The sequence below is a fragment of the Marmota flaviventris genome, chromosome 11 (genome assembly GCF_047511675.1).
Source record: "Marmota flaviventris isolate mMarFla1 chromosome 11, mMarFla1.hap1, whole genome shotgun sequence".
NCBI classification, from domain to species: Eukaryota; Metazoa; Chordata; class Mammalia; order Rodentia; family Sciuridae; genus Marmota; species Marmota flaviventris.
Window position 1 is genome coordinate 58,275,526 of NC_092508.1, and position 13,320 is coordinate 58,288,845.

The 13,320-nt window shown below is 35.8% G+C and overlaps 1 protein-coding gene across 2 annotated transcripts in view; it reads left to right on the forward strand.

The window, feature by feature from the left end:
- The window catches only part of Ola1 (Obg like ATPase 1), a 146,833-nt gene that overhangs the window by 119,805 nt on the left and 13,708 nt on the right, over positions 1–13,320 (forward strand). The gene's annotated exons all lie outside the window — the stretch shown is intronic.

The following is a 13,320-nucleotide window of genomic DNA, read 5'->3' on the forward strand; positions in this document are numbered from 1 at the left end:
CCCAGGTAGTATAGCAGTATGGTATTATCTATCCAATATCTATCTCTCTCTCTCTCTCTCTCTCTCTCTCTTTAATATTTTTTAGTTGTAGTTAACACAGTACCTTTATTTTATTTATTTTTTTTTTTTATGTGGTCCTGAGGATCAAACCCAGGGCCTCACACGTGCTAGGTGAGCGCTCTACTGCTAAGCCACAACCCCAGCCCCTTGTCCAATCTCTTAAAAGCAACTGTGACCCTACTTGCCTTTCACATTACAGTTCATTTTTCTCCTTCATTTTTGAAAGTGTTATTATACAGTTGGCTTTCCTTATCAGCAGGTTCTGCATTCATGAATTCAACCAACCACAGATCAAAAGTACTTTTAAAAAAAAAAATGTTTAGTTGTGAATAGACAAAATACCTTTATTTTATTTATTTGTTTTTATGTGGTGCTGAGGATCAAACACAATTCCTCTCACATGTTAGGCAAGTGCACTACCACTGAACTATACCCCCAGCCCCAAAAATACTTTTTAAAATTACATCTGTATAATCATGTACAGACCTTTTTTTCCTAACCATTATTCCCTAAACAATATAGTATATAACTATTTATATAGCATTTTCATTATGTCAGGTATTATAAATAATTTTGAATTGATTGAAAGTATAAAGGAGGATGCAAGTAGGTTATATGCAAATACTATACTATTTGTAAGAGACTTTATATCTCAGGTATTGGTATCTAAGTGTCATCTGGGAACTAACGTGCACAAATGAAGAATAAATATCATTAGGAAAATGTAGCTCAATCCACTACTTACATAGTGGAAAGACTAGTAGTCTTTTTTTGTTTGTTTGTTTTTGTCTTAGGGATTGAACCCAGGGGGCTTTTATCACTGAGCCACATGCCTAGCCCTTTTTATTTTATTTTGAAATAGTATTTCGATAAGTTGTTTAGGGCCTCACTAAGTTGCTGAGGCTGGCTTTGAACTTGCTGTCCTCTAGCTTCACCTTCATGAGCTGCTGGGATTGCAAGTATGCGCCACTACACCCTGCTCAAGTAGTCTTAAATCCTAAATCCAGTACTGTAGGCAGGTGATATAAACCTCAAAGCATTATTGTAAGAATTAAATGAAATTACATAGGCAAAATGCCTGTCAGTTTCTCTTTTTTCCTTCAAAGAAATGTCATCATATAGCAGTATCTTTTTGATTATTATTTTGCATATTTCCTTTATTTAAAGGAAAGTTCGTGTGGAAAGTAGGTTATGATTAATATTTTTCCTCAAAACAATATAACTCTCATTTTGGGGTTGGGGCTAAGGTGAAGTCTATAATGGGTGAAAAAGCACTTCCATGTTCTTGTCACTCTATCAGAGTAAATTGAACTTAGAAACTTTGTGACATTGTGTTCTGCTTGGCCTTTGGGTGACAAGTGTATTAGCCTTTCACGTCTAATCTTTACTGATTTTTTTTCTCTGCCTACCATGGCTCTTCCCTAGGGACTTATAATTGAGGGATTCTTACCTTTTTTCACTTGTGCTTCAACTCTAACCCAGTGCGACTGGTTCTCAAACTTAAGTAGGCACCAGGATCATCCAGAGGGTTTATTAAAAAACAGATTAGAGCTCAGTGGTAGAGCACTTGCATAGCATGCACAAGGTCCTGAGTTTAATATCTGGCACTGCTAAATAAATAAATAAATAAAACATAGGTTGCATGGCCTTACCTCCAGAGTTTCTGAATCAGTGATTCCAGGATAGGACCTGAGAATTGTCTAACAAGTTCCAACTTGACGTTGCTGGTACATGGATACTACTTTGAAAAGCACTGCTCTCTGCTAATGATTGACAAATCTACAGCCTTATTTTCTCCTCTTTTCCCTTTTTAAGTTTTACTGTTCTTGATTGTTAACAAGAAACTTCCATATGGATATTTCATTATCATAATAAGCATGCTATGTATAAAACTAAACTTTTTTTTTTCATATAATGATATCCACAATGGAATCTACTTTTCAACTTTCCTATCTTTTTTTAGTAAAATCAGCACTCTGAATTATTTATGCTTAAGTTCTTCAAATCATTTTAATATGTCTTCTTTTTTTTTCAGTTATAGATTAACACAATGCCTTGATTTTATTTATTTATTTTTAAGTGGTGCTGAAAATCGAACCCAGTGCCTCACACATGCTAGGCAAATGCTCTACCACTGAGCCACAACTCCAACCCCTAATATATCTTCTTTTATATGCCATATTTATTTCATCACTAAGTTTCATCTTTTTGTTTTGTTTTGTTTCTAAATCTGGATGGTCTTTATTCAGATGGTCTTTCCATCTTCTTCAGTTACACTGCATAACAACCAATACTAAAACCTTTTTTCATTTTTGACTTAGGTAACAGCCTCATAATTTATCATCTGCAGTGCATTCTGATTTAGACTTAAACATTCTCACTTTGCCATTTTATTCCATAGTCCTTCATTGAAACATAGGAGAATATCTGTACAACTTTTGATAGGCAAAGATCCCTTGGATGATTCACAAAAAGCACTAACAAGAAAAAGAGACCTCATTATAATGGATGTTCATAAAAAATTTTAAGAAAATTAATAGCTACAGACTGGGAAAAATATATTTACTATATGTATGTCCAACAAAGAACTTTTATTCAGAATATATTTTTTAAATTTCTACAAATGAGCCAGGCACAGTGGCACATACCTGTAAATCCTAGCTACCCAGGAGACTGAGGCAAATTTGAGGCCAGCCTGGCAACTCAGTGAGATCATGTCTCAAAATAAAATCTGAAAGGTCTAGGGATGTACCTTACTGGCAAAGTGCGGGCCTAGCATGCACAAGGCCCTGGATTCAATCCCAAGTACAAAAAAAAATTTCTACAAATGAACAATATAAAAACCAATGACCCAGTTTTAAAAATCAGCTTAAAGACTTGAACATGAACTTCACAAACAAGATATATATAGTTAAACATCAAAAGGTACTCAGCATCTTTAATACATCATGGAAAACCAAATTAGAACCACAATTAGATACAATTTCATACTCACTAAAGTGGCTAGAATCAAAATAACTAACATCACCAAATGTGGACAAGGAAGTAAGACAATAAGAACTGTCATGCATTGCTGGTTGGAATAGAAAATGGTAAAACAACTTTCACAAACTGGCAATTTCTTATAAATTAGCATAAATCTACATTGTGATCCAGTAATTCCAACTTTCAGTATTTACTCAAAAGAAATGGAAATATGTTCATATGTTATAAATGTTTTTATTACACAAAAGTATAAATAGCTGCTTTGAGATAGCCCCAAACTGTAAATATACACATGTTCATCAATAAGAGTATGAATAAATAAATTGTGATATCTTGGAAATTGTGGATCTGGTGGAAATCATACACCTCCCAGTAAATACACAGAGCATCAGGCGAAGAGGTGGGATTAACTAGAACGGAGCATGCTTTGTATCTTTTTTGTAGGAAGTAATTATATGTATATATGAAATTTTCAAAACTCATCAAACTGAATATCCAAAATAACTTTTTAAAAAAATTATCAGTGCCCCCTTGTTTCCTACAGGATTGTATAAATACACAGTCACATAACACATAACAATGGAGACACATTCTGAGAAATGTGTAATTAGGGGATTTGATCATCATGCAAATATCATGGAGTGTGTTTACACAAACTTAGATGGCTGTGATGCCTCTAGGCAATAAACTCTCATGGGGCCTCCATTCTGTATGCAGTCCATTATTGGCTGAAACATTGTGCATTGCATGACTTAACAAAAAATCTAGAAAGATCAACAGGCAAACTTGGTAATCTTTGTGACAATGCCTGTCTTATTCACACCAGCCCAGCACCTAGTGAACATAATGTCTGACACATAAACATTTAATAAATAGTTATGTGAGTGAATGGTCTCAATGCATCATGAGTGCTATTCCACATGTTTTTTAAGACTGTTTCTAATTATTGTGTGGTATATTATTATAACAGTGTACTATATTTATCCAGGTCCCTCAGTGTTTTTTCTTTTGGCTCTTTTGCTTTTTTTAAAAAAAAACATACTGCCAGGTGCTGTGTCACACGCCTTTTTATTCCAAGCAGTTCTAGTGGCTGAAGCAGGAGGATTGCAAGTTCAAAGCCAGCCTCAGCAACTTAGTGAGGCCCTAAGCAACTTAGCAAGACCACATCTCAAAATAAAAAATGGGCTGGGGATGTGGCTTGGTTCAATCAATCCCTATTACCAAAAAAAAAAAAAGAAGAAGAAGAAAAGAAAAAAGAAAACCACAGTGAACATCATGCAGCCATTCAAGACAGTACATTTACCTTTATCTTAGCCTCAGCCAACACTGTTATTCTTTTTTTTTTTAATCTTTACCAATTTGATAGACAAATATATTTTCACTTTTACAAATTCTTTGATTACAATGGAAAGGTAGGGTACATTTAATGACGGTTGGATCAGTTATTAGAAAATGGAAAACCTGTTCTGTATCTGCACTGAGAACAAAAATAAAAATGGGTTTAAGTCAGTTGCATAGCATTTGATTTCTTGTAATTATTATTTTGATATATGCTATAAGCAGAAATCTTTAATATAAAGAAAGAAAAACCATTTAAGAATCTTCATTTAATTATAATATGTTCATAATAAAATTATTTTTGGCAATTACTTTTCAAATGAATTAATTTATTGGAAAATAGTAGATAAGTGTAAGAGGCAATTTGCCAGGATGGTGAAGAGAAATCTTTATACTGGGGGAGGAAACAAAAGGATGTTTTATCAGTTATTGTCTCTCCCAAAAGACCAGAGAATAAGATGTGTCAAACCACCCTTCATACACACAGCCAAGTAATAAATTGTTCCTAGTCTGGCTATTTAAAGTGATATAATAGAACATATACCAAAGTTAAATACACTTACTACTGGTTTGCCTCAAATGTATTTCTTTGTATGATATTTGCAACATGAAATTATTTCTGAAAGCAATGATTTTTTTTTAATATTTTTTAGTTGTAGTTGGACACAATACCTTTATATTACTTGTTTGTTTGTTTTTACTTTATTTATTTTTTTTTATGTAGTGCTTAGGATCAAACCCAGGGCCTCACACATCCTAGGTGAGCACTCTACCGCTGAGCCACAACCCAATCCTGAAAACAATGATTTTTAATGAGTAGCTAAATTTGCCATCTGTCTACATAGCAGACAGAACAATTTAAGGAGGAAGAAAAAAAATGGTTAGTACTTAGACCTGCATTCTCAGATAAATCTGATTAATAGCAGGTTACAGGTAAATACAATACAATTTTGTAAGAAATTGTCATTGGAATATTGATGTAGTCCAAAAAGGCAAAGCTATTCTTCACTTATAAATAATATTAATAATACCTAATACACATTAAGAAGTTATCTTTTTTCTTTCTTTTTTAAATACACAACAATAATGGAATGCATTACAATCCTTATTACACATGTAGAACACAAGTTTTTGTATCTCTGTATTTAAAGTATGTTCATGCCAATTTATGCCATTATACATGTATTCTTTTTTTTGCATTATAGTTCTTTTTTTTTTTTTAAGAGAGAGAGAGAGAATTTTTTTAATATTTATTTTTTTAGTTCTCGGTGGACACAACATCTTTGTTGGTATGTGGTGCTGAGGATCGAACCTGGGCCACACGCATACCAGGCGAGCGCGCTACCACTTGAGCCACATCCCCAGCCCCTATAATTCTTAATACACATATATACCACAATTTTTCATATCTGTTTGTATATAAGGTATGTTGACACCAAATTCAAATCTTCATACATGTATTTTGTATAATGATGACCATCACATTCCGCCATCCTTGCCAATCCCCTTCCCCCTTCCTTTCCCTCCCACCCTGAGAAATTATCTTGTATCAGATACCATGCTAACAATTTTATGTGTACTTTCTTATTTCATCTTCACAACCACCCTGTGAAGTGGGTACTATTATTATCTCCATATACAAATGCAAAAACTGAGACTTTAGAAGATTCCACGATGGCACCAGGATCCTTCTCTGTCTGGCTCCAGTATTCTATAAATATACTGTTTATACTGCCTTCTTTGCAAACAGATTGCCTATGAGAGTTCTTTTTGTTGTTGTTGCTCTTTTTAGATATACATGACAGTAATGACTGCAGAGTATATTTTGGCTTATTATACATACATGGAATGTAACTTCCCATTCTTGTGGTTGTACATGATGTGGAGTTACATGGTCGTGTATTCATATATGAACATAGGAAAGTCATGTCCAGTTCATTCTACTGTCTTTCTTATTCCCATCCCCCTTCTCTTCCCTTCATTCCCCTTTGTGTAATCCAGTGAACTTCTTTCTATTCTTCCTCCTCCCTCCCTCCACGCTCCCACCTATGGAAGTTCTTTAATTATAGAATTTCTCAATTAAATTAGTTTTTGTATTTTGTTTACAAAAGTTCATTTGCATATAGTATGTTTTTAGTAAAATGATGGGCTCTTGCTTATTATTGATTGATAAACTATATCCCATCTTTCAGTTTTGTTAGATATGATTCTAATCCCACACATTTCCCAATTATTTCTTTTCTTGTATCAAAATATTCCTTTAAGCCAATTGGCACGTTGTACACGACTACACACAAAATTATATTAAGATTATCATTCATGTAAGAAAGAATAAGGCATCATCTTTCAGAAGCAGTTGAAAATTTCACCACAGGTTATGCACATTGATAGAATAGAAAGTTTTTCCAGGACAAGTCTTTTCTCAACTAATGTGGTTTCATACCTGTTTGTACCTACTGAAGTTTGGATAAGACCTACTATTTATCTTATAGTGATCCTTGTTTTTCCCCTGCCCTTAAATCCCTTTTCTCCAAAGTTACAGAAACAATAACTTTCCCCTTTTTACAATGACTGTTGGCCTTGACTTTGGATCTTTCTGTGTCTACTCTTAATGAAACTTGTATATCCACATGTGGTAAACACTGAATGGATGTGGATAAACAGGATCATAAATGGACTTTGGTTACAATAAGGAAACATCCCTAGAGACTGATTTAAGAATAACTTCAGGAAGAAAGAGCCACTTGCGAAATGATGTCTGTGTGAATGGATTCTGATGTGCACAATCACTTATCATTCCCTTGGAAGTATATTACAGTCTTATTAGCCCCACAAAATTCCAAATGTTTTTTTGTTTGTTTTGTTTTGGGGGATTATTTTGTTTTTGTTTTTGGTACTAGGGATGGAACCCAGAAGCACCTTACCACTGAGCTACATCTCATGCTCCTTTTATTTTTAATTTTGGGACAGGGTCTCACCAAATTGCTAAGGGTCTTGCTAAGTTGCTGAAATTGGCCTTGAACTTGTCTTGGCTCAGCTTCCAGAGTCATGGGACTACAGGTGTACGCCATTGTGCCTGGCAAAAAATTCCAACTGTGGGCTGGGGTTGTGGCTCAGCAGTAGAGCACTCGCCTAGCACATGTGAGGCCCTGGGTTCTATCCTCAGCACCACATAAAATAAAATAAGGATGTTGTGTCCATCTACAACTAAAAAATAAATATTTTTTAAAAAATTCCAACTGTATTATGAACAAAACTTTTCCTTTTCTGCTTTTCTTATTCTAGCTAAACTAACTTTTTTTAATGAATTTTTTTATGAATTCAAATTTTAACAATTAATGAAGTTAACATAAGGTTATGCATCTGTAGACATTTAATTAAAATTTGACTAAATATTTATTAATTTTCACTTTGCAGCTTTCTTTTTGTGTGTTTTTTTATATAAACTAACATTTTTTAAATGTCCTTAAAGGTCATTAAATGTCTTGGTTTCTTTTCTTCAAATTCCTGGTTTTGAGGCCAAAATCTTCTAATATTAAGATTGTGCACCCCCTTCTCACTCTTCTCAGAGCACTGCATTTTCCCTATTATAACATGTCCTGCTCTTTTGCAATTGAATGTTTGCCTTTTATTTCTTTACCACTCCCTACTCTGCTTTTTCAAAGTTGCATCACCACACATAGTTCTTTTTTTTTTTTTTTAATATTTTTAGTTGTAGATGGACATAATACCTTTATTTTATTTATTTAGTTTTATGTGGTGCTGGGGAATTGAACCCAGGGCCTCACACATGCTAGGCAAGTGATCTAACACTGATCTACAACCCCAGCCCCACACATAATTCTTAATATATATTTTTATAGTCATTGTAATTGAATTCTTTCACTTTTGATTACCTTCCTATCTATAAAGATTCAATTAAGCAAGACTTTTTAGAAATAGACAACTGACTTTTAAAAGGCGTTCTTGTTCTTTACTCATAGGCAATCTAATACTATTTTTTAATTCTACAGTAAATATTGAGAATGGCCTACTCACTGATAGGAGACAGCTAAGATTGGGGACTAACATTTGAAGGCCTCCTCTATTCAAAGCACTTTAATCCTAGCATCAACCTGTGAGTGTAGGTAGATTATTTTTGTTATAGGTGATTAAAGAGGCTCAGGAAGCTTAAATAGCTTTCCCAGGATTGTGTAGTTAGAATGCAGTTGAACTGTAATTTAAATTGATATCTGCCTTACTCCAAAATCTCTGCTTTTTGTATTGACCCATATATCTCCACAGGAACATGAACATCATAGGATCATAATGTGGGTAATATTAATATTCCTGTTTTTTTATCTTTAAATTAGTTCTCAACTTAGTTTCAGGGTTTTTTATTTTTTAGATATAATTCCCATACACAAAAGTGCACAATTCAGTAGGTTTTAGTGTATTCACAATATTGTATCACCATTACCACTAATTCCAGAATATGTTTATCACCTCAAAAAGAAACTCATGCCCATTAATAAACAGTCCCCATTGCCTTCTCCATCTAGCCCCTGGCAACCACTAATCTACTTTCTATTTGAATTTGCCTATAAAGGCTATTTCATATAAATTGAATCATACTCTGAGTGGCATTTGTGTACGACTTCTTTTACTTAAGATAATGCTTCAGTGTTCATGTTGTAACATGTTGGTACTTCATTTCTTTTTATATCTAATATTCCATTGTATGGATAAATCACTTATTATTATCCTTTGTTTATAACCTACTGGGTGTGAAGTAACCCAATTAAAAAAGGGGAACCAGGTACAGTGGTGCATGCCCGTAATCCCAGCAACTTGGAAGGCTAAAGCATGAAGATTGCAAGTTCAAACCCAGCCTCAGCAATTTATCGAGGCCCTGAGCAGCTCAGCAAGACCCTATCTCTAATAAAACATAAAAAAGGTCTAGGAATGTAATTCAGTGGTTAAGCACCCCTGTGTTCAATCCCTGATTTTAAAAAAAAAGCATAGAACTTGAATAGACATATCTCCACAAAAGCTACACAAACGGCTAACAAGCATATGACAAGATACTCAACATCACTAATCACTGGAGAAATGCAAATCAAAACCACAATGAAATATCATCTCACTCTCTAAGTTGGCCACTATCAAAAAACTAGCAGATAACAAGTCCTGGTAAAGATTTGAAGAAATTGGAACCCTTGTGCATCACTGGTAAGAACGTAAAATGGGCTGGGCATTGTGGCACACACCTATAATCCCAGCGGCTCAAGAGTTAGGAAGATTGTGAGTTTAAAGCCAGCCTCAGTAAAAGTGAGGCACTAAGCAACTCAGTGAGATCTTGTCCCTAAAAAAAATATAAAATAGGGCTGGAGATGTGGCTCAGTGGTTGAGTCTCCCTGAGTTCAATCCCTGGTTACTCCTCCACCCCCCCCCCCCCAAAAAAATGGTCCAGTTTAGTACCTCCTGAAAAGGCTACACATAGAATTACTTTATGACCCAGCAATCCTATTTTCAAAAGAATTGGAAGTAGATTCTCAAAGAGATATTTGCTCACTCGTGTTCACTGCAGTGTTGTTCATAATAGCTGAGAGGGAGAAGCAGTTCAGATGCCCATCCATAGATCAATGGATAAAGAAAATGTAGGGACAGACAAACAAGGGAATATATGTAGCCTTCAAGAAGAAGGAAATCCAGGGAAGTGAGTGGGTGTTGGCATCTGTGCACAGAGGAGGTGTGGGCAGCTGCTTCCAACCCCCAAGACTAAAAGGATGCCAAGCAGAGTGGAGGGGAGCCGGCTGAACCAGACTTTGAACTCCCACCGTAGCCCAGAACACACTATCCTCGTTATTCCATCCAGTGGACATAAAAGAGTTGACGAGAACCAGTTGAGGAGCAAGAGGAAGCCGTGGCCAGCAGGAAAGCCAGGCCCAGACCCTAGGCCCTAGCAAGGTGGATGGGCTTCTGTGGCAAGGGGGCCTGATTAGAGCCTTCCATGTAGCCTTGTGGAACTCAACAGTCAACACCAAAAATCAAGCTGTGAAGGAGCAAGCCCAAGGTGTGGTGCTAAAAGTACTGACAAACTCGTAAGAGCAGCAAAGTTGAGCAGGCTGTATAGTCTCTGTACAGAAATGGCATTGACTTGTTAATGAAGTACACTTATAAAGGGTTTGAGAAGCCCACAGAAATTAGCAGTGCAGCATTACTCCAATGGCACGGAAAGGTCTTAGCTGTAGCAGGGCTAGTCTCCACTATAAAAGTTCTTACAGCAGGAAAGACTGTTTTAAAAAAAAAATTCATTTTACCTTCAGAAGAATTTTGGATGCCCAGACTGGTAAAGAAGGGACTGACAGTAGATCATCTTCTTAGGGACTCCCAACTAAGTTTTTCAAGACACATATCTACTGAAATTTACTGAAATGTATGATTTTCGAGTTGGAGGGAGAAATCATCTTACTGTTTCCTAAATCCTTTGCAAGGTTTGAGAGTCTGCCTTTGTCTACAAAGTGATGCGGAACTGACATTTGACTGTCTACAGAGTGGCTGGCCAGTGTTGGTCAGATGTTCCTGTGTGTGCTGCCTGTTTAAAACGGGGAGGGGTGTTCTTCTTCTTCCTGGGACGATGTCTAGAGGCACTCCAAATGGTCTTTTTGTCATAACTTGGTAGGCTTTCCAACATTAAAGCCTCTAACAAAACTAGCCTGTCAAGAGCCCCTAGTAATCGAATTTACCTTTTTACAAAGGAGTTGGGAAAGCACCAAAATCTGCATGTGGTGTGTGCCCAGGCAGACTTCCTGGGATTCATGCTGCCAAACCTAAAGTCCTGAAAAGATTGTCTAAAATGAAAGAATATCTTAGCAGGGCCTATGGTGGTTCCATGTGTGCTAAATGTGTTTGTGACAGGATCAAATAGGCTTTCCTTAGAAGCATTCACTTCAGTATTAATTATATTCACATTGCTGTGCAACAAATATCCAGAACTTTTTCGTCTTGCAAATCTGAAATTCTATACCCATTGAACAAAATCCCTCTTTAACACTGGTACATAAGTGGAAACATATATTTCTTGCTATGTTGCCGAGAGGTCTTGATAAGGTTGGTGACACTGGCTTTAAACTCCTGCCTCGGCCTCCCGAGTTGCTGGAATTATAACCATTGCCACTGGACCCCACAAAAAATTACTGTCTTAACACTGTACGCTTACCAAGCATTTCTTTTTTGAGACCTTTAATGTTTTTATTTTGAGACAGGGTCTCGCAAAGTTGCTGAGGCTGGCCTCAAACTTGTAATCCTCCTGCCTCTTCCACTCAAGTAGCTGGAATCACCAGCATGCATCACTTTGCCTGGCCTAGTAATTTCATATTGCATTTAGGATCATTAATATAGTTGGGAAATTTCCTTACAGGTTAACAGTGTTTTATAGTTATAACTTCATAACTCATGATAACTGTAATTGCAGAATAATTCTATGTGTGATATTTAAGACCAGAATATAAAATTGCAAAGAATAGATACAGATTCAAAAATAGTAAGACATCAGAGTGCAAAGTTTTGGAAGGGTTAAGTACAAACTCTCACGTCTAAAGGTCATAAATTTAGGTTTTTAAAATAAATTATTGGATTCACAGGTTATCCACAAACTGTATTTTGAGAAACACTGGACTATAGTTTCAGAAATGTACTCTGTTTAGGGCCACTTAGTATCAGTACAAATCTTAACTTAGTAGCCATTATAAAGGGGTTATGAAACCAGAGTTTCAGGGAGCATCTAAAAGTTTTACTTGCTTCTTTTGGTACATTCACAATGAACCTAGAGATAGTAGCATGATGGTTCAGACTTGAATTGTAGTAGTTCAAGCCACAGTTATAACTTAGAAATGAAAAAACCCTACATGGATTTTTGTTGATGTAGTCTCACAACAATTAGGTGTGCTCCTCCTGCCCCCCACTCCCGCCCCCCCCCCTCCCGTGGCTACCCTCCATCCCCAGGTTCTGTTGTGATTTTCACTTCACCATTTAGCTATTTAAAAAAAGAATTCCCTCAAGTGGTCAAGGAAACTAGTTTCTAAAGTTCGACTTTGGCAAAAGCCAGCTAGTTAAGGAAAGTAAGAATCATATGTGCTTCTGAATGTTCTTTTCCTTAATTATTTTAGACAAAATTTCAGATTAATTCATTGATCACCCAACATTTATCGAGCATCTACCTATGATAGGCACTTTAATAGGAGGTGCTGGAGATTCTGTAGTCGACAAGAGATTTTTAAAAATGGGTCTATCAGGGCTGGGGTTAAAAAAAAAAAAGGATCTATCAGTGCTGGCTAGAAAGAATAAACATTAAATATATAATGTAGTAAGTCCTGTGAAGAAAAACAAGTTAACATGAGGAAATAGAGAGTGGCAGAAGATGGAAGGGGAAAGTAGCATTTAAATAAATCTAAATGAAGTACCTAAAGATTTTAGCACTGTTTGATTTTAGCACTGTTTGATCTTCTTCCAATGGAATAGTGTATACTTCAGAAGAAGATCATTCAATCAGTGAATGAGTGGCTCAAAACAACAGAACTCTTATCTTCAGATGAAATCTTTTTTTTGCCCCCTGGTATTGGGATTTGAACCCAGGGATGTTTTACCACTAAGCTACATCCCCAGTCATTTTATTTCAATTTTCCTTCCTTCGTCATTGTTTTCTCCGCCCCTTTTCCTCCTAGCACCTTGGAAAATCCCGTAGAAAACTCAGAACAAGTTGAAGTATACTAATGTAGACCAATTTGCAGATGATTAAAATAACCAACTAGAGTCACTCTGCTAGTTACAGGTTGAGTATTTCTTATCCAAAATGCTTTGATCAGAAGTGTTTCAGGTTTCAGAGTGTTTTTTTAAATTTTGGAATATTTGCATAAACTTTACTAGTTGAGCATCTTTAATCCAAAATCTGAAGTG